This window comes from Galeopterus variegatus, unplaced genomic scaffold, assembly GCF_000696425.1.
Source record: "Galeopterus variegatus unplaced genomic scaffold, G_variegatus-3.0.2 Scaffold778, whole genome shotgun sequence".
Lineage (NCBI taxonomy): Eukaryota > Metazoa > Chordata > Mammalia > Dermoptera > Cynocephalidae > Galeopterus > Galeopterus variegatus.
The window spans coordinates 505,034-510,891 of NW_007726889.1; the positions used below are offsets into that span (position 1 = coordinate 505,034).

General features: G+C 38.9%; 1 protein-coding gene across 1 annotated transcript in view; it reads left to right on the forward strand.

Moving 5' to 3' along the window:
- MTUS1 (microtubule associated tumor suppressor 1) overlaps window positions 1-5,858 on the forward strand; it is a 90,195-nt gene that overhangs the window by 71,182 nt on the left and 13,155 nt on the right. The gene's annotated exons all lie outside the window — the stretch shown is intronic.

The window sequence follows — 5,858 nt, forward strand, 5'->3', positions numbered from 1 at the left end:
GAGAGAGAGAGATACTGAGAGGCATTTTTTTTTTTTTTTTTTTTGGCAGCTGGTTGGTACAGGGATTGAACCCTATACCTTGGTGTTATCAGCACCCCACTCAAGTTGACATCTAACCGGCCAGCCCTAGGTATTTTTTAATCACTCTTTTAAAGGTGGACATGCACAACATCTCAAATGAAGAAAACTGTTCAGTTTGGTTGTTCTGCAGTTCGGTTCAAGCCAACAAACCTATATTGATTTTATACAGAGGCCACTGCAATGTGGTTGCCTGCTTAGGGAGGGGAGACCGTGGTGAATGAGACTTGGTCCGTGTCTTTGAGAAGCTATCAGGCTAGTAGATAGTTTAGTTCAATATTTGATGAATATTTTACAGCTTTGTCCATAAATATATATTTTTTGAGGGGGAGATGGAAATAGTTTTTTAGCTACAGTAGTATGTAGTATTTTTGTTTCTCTTTAATATGGAAGAAAAGAACTCAAGAGTTGGTTTGCGTAACAAAGTAAACTAAATTAAAAACCACATAATATCAAATGGAGGGAACAATTAGTTTTTCTATTTAGAGACAAACCAATTATTTTGTTGTGCTATATCCAACCTAACAGCCCTGTCTTCAACTCTTTTCTCTCCTTTATTTCCCACATGAGGCCAGTCATCGAGTCCTGTGACCTCTCAGCCCACAGTGTTTCTCTGACTCATCTGTCTTTGCCACTGAGGCTGTCCTTCACTAGATTACGATAGCATCTCCTTAGCCGGTCTTCAGGCTGGCATTCTTTCTCCACTATGACCCATCCCAAGCACTGCCAACAGCCTTATTTTTCCAAAGCATTCCATTCTGCCGATGAAAACCTGCAGTGGTTCTCCATGTGTACATCTGCTCTGTCCAATATGGTAGCCACTAGCCTTAGGAGGCTGCTGAGCATTTCAGATGTAATCGGTCTGAATTGAGGTGTGTGCTACGTATAAAATGCACACGGATCTTGAAGACTTAGAATGGGAAAAAAAAGACATAAAATATCTCTAACAATTTTTATACTGACTATATTGAAATGATATTTTGTAGATTTGGGTTAAATAAAATATATTATTAAAATTAACCGTCATTTTAAAACTTTTTTTTCATGTGGCTACTAGAAAATTTACAATTAGATGCATGACTCACATTATATTTCTTTTGGACGACTCTGGTTTATAGCCTGGAATATAAGGCTCTCTGTTATTTGGCAGCAGCTGCCCTTCTTACTGGTCCCCTGACTGCCCAAATGCTCCAGCAGTATATGAAAGAGATGGAGGAAAGGCAAGAGGGACTTTACATTTGCTGAATATTTACTAAGTACCAGATATTCTTTCTTACCTTATTAAATCCTTACCAAAGCCACAATGAGTTGGGATTCACAACTGAGAAAGTCGAGGAATAGAGTTGTTAAGTAACTTGCCCATCAGCTAACAAGAGGAGGATCAGGACTTGAGCCCAGGTCTAGGACACTGTGAACTCAAAATTTCCTATATGCTTTCTGTACTTTTTTCATTCCTTGTTCAAATACTATTACTGGGCTACTGCCCTTCCCCCTAATACCTGCATATTCAGGTCTTTCCTACAGAAGCATCACATCACTACCTGCATTTAATTTACATGGATTCATTATACCAACAACCAAAGTTTAAAAAAAAAAATGCAAATTAAATAAAGGAGGCATTCCTTCCTTCCATGCCCCTCAGTGAGCTAAGGCCCAGGAGTAGATTCAAGATGAAAGACAGGCATCTCCTCTTCTTCAGGTGTCCTCCCAGACCCTAAATACCTCTTGTGGTATGAATATTCTACACTCTGTGCAATCCTAGTATTTAAAGGTACCTTTTTCCCCATATGACCTGGCCCCTAAACGCAAGGCAGATACTTTATCAGGTGCTCAGGTGGAGAAAGAATAGACCCAACACTAGAGGAGAAATTCACTGGGTTGGATATACTGAAAGATGCTTTCTCAGTTCACAACATGGCAAATGCTTAATGAGTTTCACGGACATGTATACTGTTTAGATTTCACTCTACACTTAAATTTAGGTCCTAACACCTACATAATTGTGACTCCATTTAATACAGCTCAAAACCCCTCTTTAATGAAAAGTTTTCTCGGCCTTCTATCTCTATGTTCAGTTTGCCCTCTGGATTCCAGGAGCATTTATTCCTCTCTTTTATTCTCCACTTTATGTTAGAGATATGCATTTAGTGCTTATTTTTACTTTTTAAGGTAGGAGGTTCACTGAAAGCAGGATCTGTGTCTAGTTCTTTCTTATGACACCATCTCCAGCAGCTGTGATAGACACACAGTGCCTGAGTGAACAAATGAAAGAATGAGAGGATGGGACCCAGATGTAAGATGAACATAAAGTCTTCAAGTCAATGTTCTTTGCCGTGTCTCTTTATTTTATAATTAATCAGCAAATATTTGCTGATTGCCTAATATGTACGGGGTAGTGTTATAAAATAGTTGGAAAGGAAAGGCATAACAAGGGGGAAAGTTAAGCAATTAAAAAAAATAAAATTCCCTTAACCTTTTTGTTATTTCATACCCATTACAGAAGTGTGTGCGCATGCACATACACGCATGTTGTATGTATATGTATTTTTATATATGTGTAAGTGTAAATATCAAATATATGTGTGTGCATATAGGTATCTTGTTATTGGTAACCTTTTCTAAATGGATTTGAAGCATTAGATCTGGGGTAAAAATGATTAATTATATAGAATCCTGGAACTATCATTTATCCTTCTATTTAATAACTACAACTTTTCCACTCTACCCTGAAGAAGAACATAAACAAAGGTTAATTTTGAATGATACTAGCAGTCTACCGTAAGTAAAATTGACTTAGAACAAGTAAATACAAGTGGACGTTGAGCAGGTGCACCGTGAGGTGACGGGGAGAAGGTCAGACATAGCACACGTCTGTGCTGTCTGCTGCAGTTCTTTTCTGTAATGTCCCCTGTGCTGTTGATGCTTTCCAGCAGCTAGCAAAATGCAGACACACTGATGGGATGACAGCCAGCGACTAAGTGCCTGTGTTCCAGGGACTTCTAATTAAATTATGGTGAATCCATTTTTTTCTTGGAGCTCTTCATGTATTTAATGCATGAATATAAAAGCATCTTTTTATCCAGATTCCCACTTTTATCTTTTTTCACATTGTGTGGGGAATTCTGCATGTTACAATACAAAGAAAATTAAATAAACTTGGTATCTGAACTATAATGAGTTTATCTTCTAAGACAGAAATACTGATCTAGGAGCAACTGAATAAAAAAAAACAGAAAATAAGTATCTAAGTGACAATATGCATTTTGTCATCTACAAGTAAAGGGCATGTACATTTAAAGGGCAATCTACACACATATACACACACGCAGGGTTGGGCGGAAACAAAACCAATACGTAGTATGTGTCTGTTAAGGTATGGGCATTGTGGTTGGCATTTGACATAAGGATCATAATTAAAGGCCTCGGTTTTTCCATTTTCCTGTACTACTTCCCCTCACATGAGGTCATCTGCTTTGACAGAAGACCAAAGACTTGGGCCTGGACATTTTATTTCTGCCCAGGTCCCAAGCTCCTTGAAGGCAGGGACCAGGTCTTAAGTTTCTTTTGTGTTTAAATTGGTACTAAGTAATAACTTGCCAACCAATTCAGAAGGATAAATGTGCTTTCTAGGCATCTGGGGGAGGGGGATGGTGTCTGCGATTGACATTTAGTATTTCGAGAAGGTCAGGTGAAGAAGGCTAGGCATCCCAGAGAGGATGGCATTGACAAGAGCGTGGAGGTGGGATAGGCAGGCACAAGTGACTTAGAAGAGAGTCTGGAAGTCAAACAGGAGCACAATGATTCAGGTCTGGGGAACTACAGTGAAGTTTTTAAATTTTTATTTATTTAAATGCACTCAAAGCGAGGCTCCTTTTGAGCCAAGGAGTTTATGCGTACAAAGGAATAAGCCCTCCGAAAAGTGAAGAGATGCCTTTGATGGTCCAGGAATGGGTTGGTGAGGATCAGGACTAGTGTGGAGATGGCACTAATAAGAAAAGTGCCACGGATCTGAGACACGTTACGAAGGAAGAACTGACTGACTTTTGCACAACCCGTTTAGACAAAAAGGGAAAGACGGCCTCAGGGTTTTCTGGTGCTGTTAACTGGGATTGACAGAGGTTGGAAGGTGTCAGTGGCTACTGAGGACAGGAATGTTGAGTGCATGTTTGGGGCTAAAATTTTTGACATTAATAGACACATATATTTATTTTTATTTTTTCTTCCATTATACAGACTGATTTGCCTCAAATTGTAATTTCTACATTAGGACACCAATTACTTGTTAATTTTTTAAATTTGGAGTCACTGATTTATGATTTCAGAACAACTTAATACCATGTTTCTAAAACAAGTGTTTAGGATACCATTAAGGCCAAAACATACTCAGTGAAAAAAGTGTTTCTCAAATTCTAGTCCCTGTTAACTGTCCACGTGACAGTGCTGGTGTTTAGTGAGAGACTAGTACAAAGTAAAAGTTAAATAATCTCCAACTCTGAAATCAGCACTTCAGACTGTTTTTAAAACTCCTATAGACCATAGTCTAAGCATTCAAATAAATTTTGGGAGAAACTCCATTCATTGTATAATGTCACTTAAAAGCTGAAGTCATAACATGCCCCTTTTACTGCCCTTCACCTAGTTCATAACCTCATTTAGTATATGGGTTTTGAATAAAACTTTTTCTTTTCTATTAGTAATTGTGATAATCTAATGACCTCAATTAGAGAGGGGAGTGAAAAGGCTCACAAATCTAAAAATAACTCCATTATCCACGTGGAGAGCACCAGTCTTTCTTTCCACCCTACCAGCTGATATTTAACTAAGTGGCAATCGATCAGTCTCAAGTCTGCCTCTCGTTTTTCATAAATGAAGGGCTGTGGCTTTAAGTACTCGCAGGCTGCTTGTGCCAAAGGCAGAAGCTGCAGTATCAGCTTCTGTGGGGACAGAGGAGTCTGAGGCATACGGTAACCTGCAGGGCCAATGGCGCGCCTCCTGGTAGAGCTTTGAATGTAGACAGACCCGACTGGTGGGTGGCGTGGCCACCTGTGCACTTCTCTGACAGTGCGGGAGGTGGGGGGAGTTGGAGACAGAAGCTGGAAAATGGGCTGCTCCAGCAGCAAAATGTGCCTCTATTCTCCATGTGCAGCAACAAGGGTAATTAGTATTTGTTTATAGTGCTTTTCTGGAAGAATGTCAGGGAATACAGCAGAGGTTGTCTGGAATTGGGAAATGCTCTGAATGACAACTCTTGCCTGCAAAGGCTGGGTCTTATGATCTCTGCAACACTCTGATCAAGATGCGGTGGGAGCTACCTCTTCGGTGATCCTAGTGAGGACATTTTCCGAGAGCTTTGGAAATTCTGCATTTTCTTTAGTTATGCCCTGGTGCTAGGAAATCTACCTTTTAAGGAACTGTGCCTGATTACTGCATTTGTACAAGTATGTGTGTATGTGTTTGCTATGGGTTTCTGGTAACTTGAAAATTATTGTTTTATCACAAGTTTGATGATTGCTATTTTAATACTGAAATAGCTGCCTGGTTTCCTTTGGTTCATTTCTCTAACATCTATTTAGAATTATAGCTGATCCAAAATACAATAATCCTTAGGAAATACTGTGTAGCTGAATAAAATAATTTAATTTTATCTTTAAAGGATTATTTTTTCACTGTAGCTTTATGACAAACTTGTCTTTCTTGTACAAGAAAAGGATTGGCCTTGTAATAAAACTTTTTTATTTGCAAATATAGGACAAACTGCATATAAGTGCCTATGTTTAGAA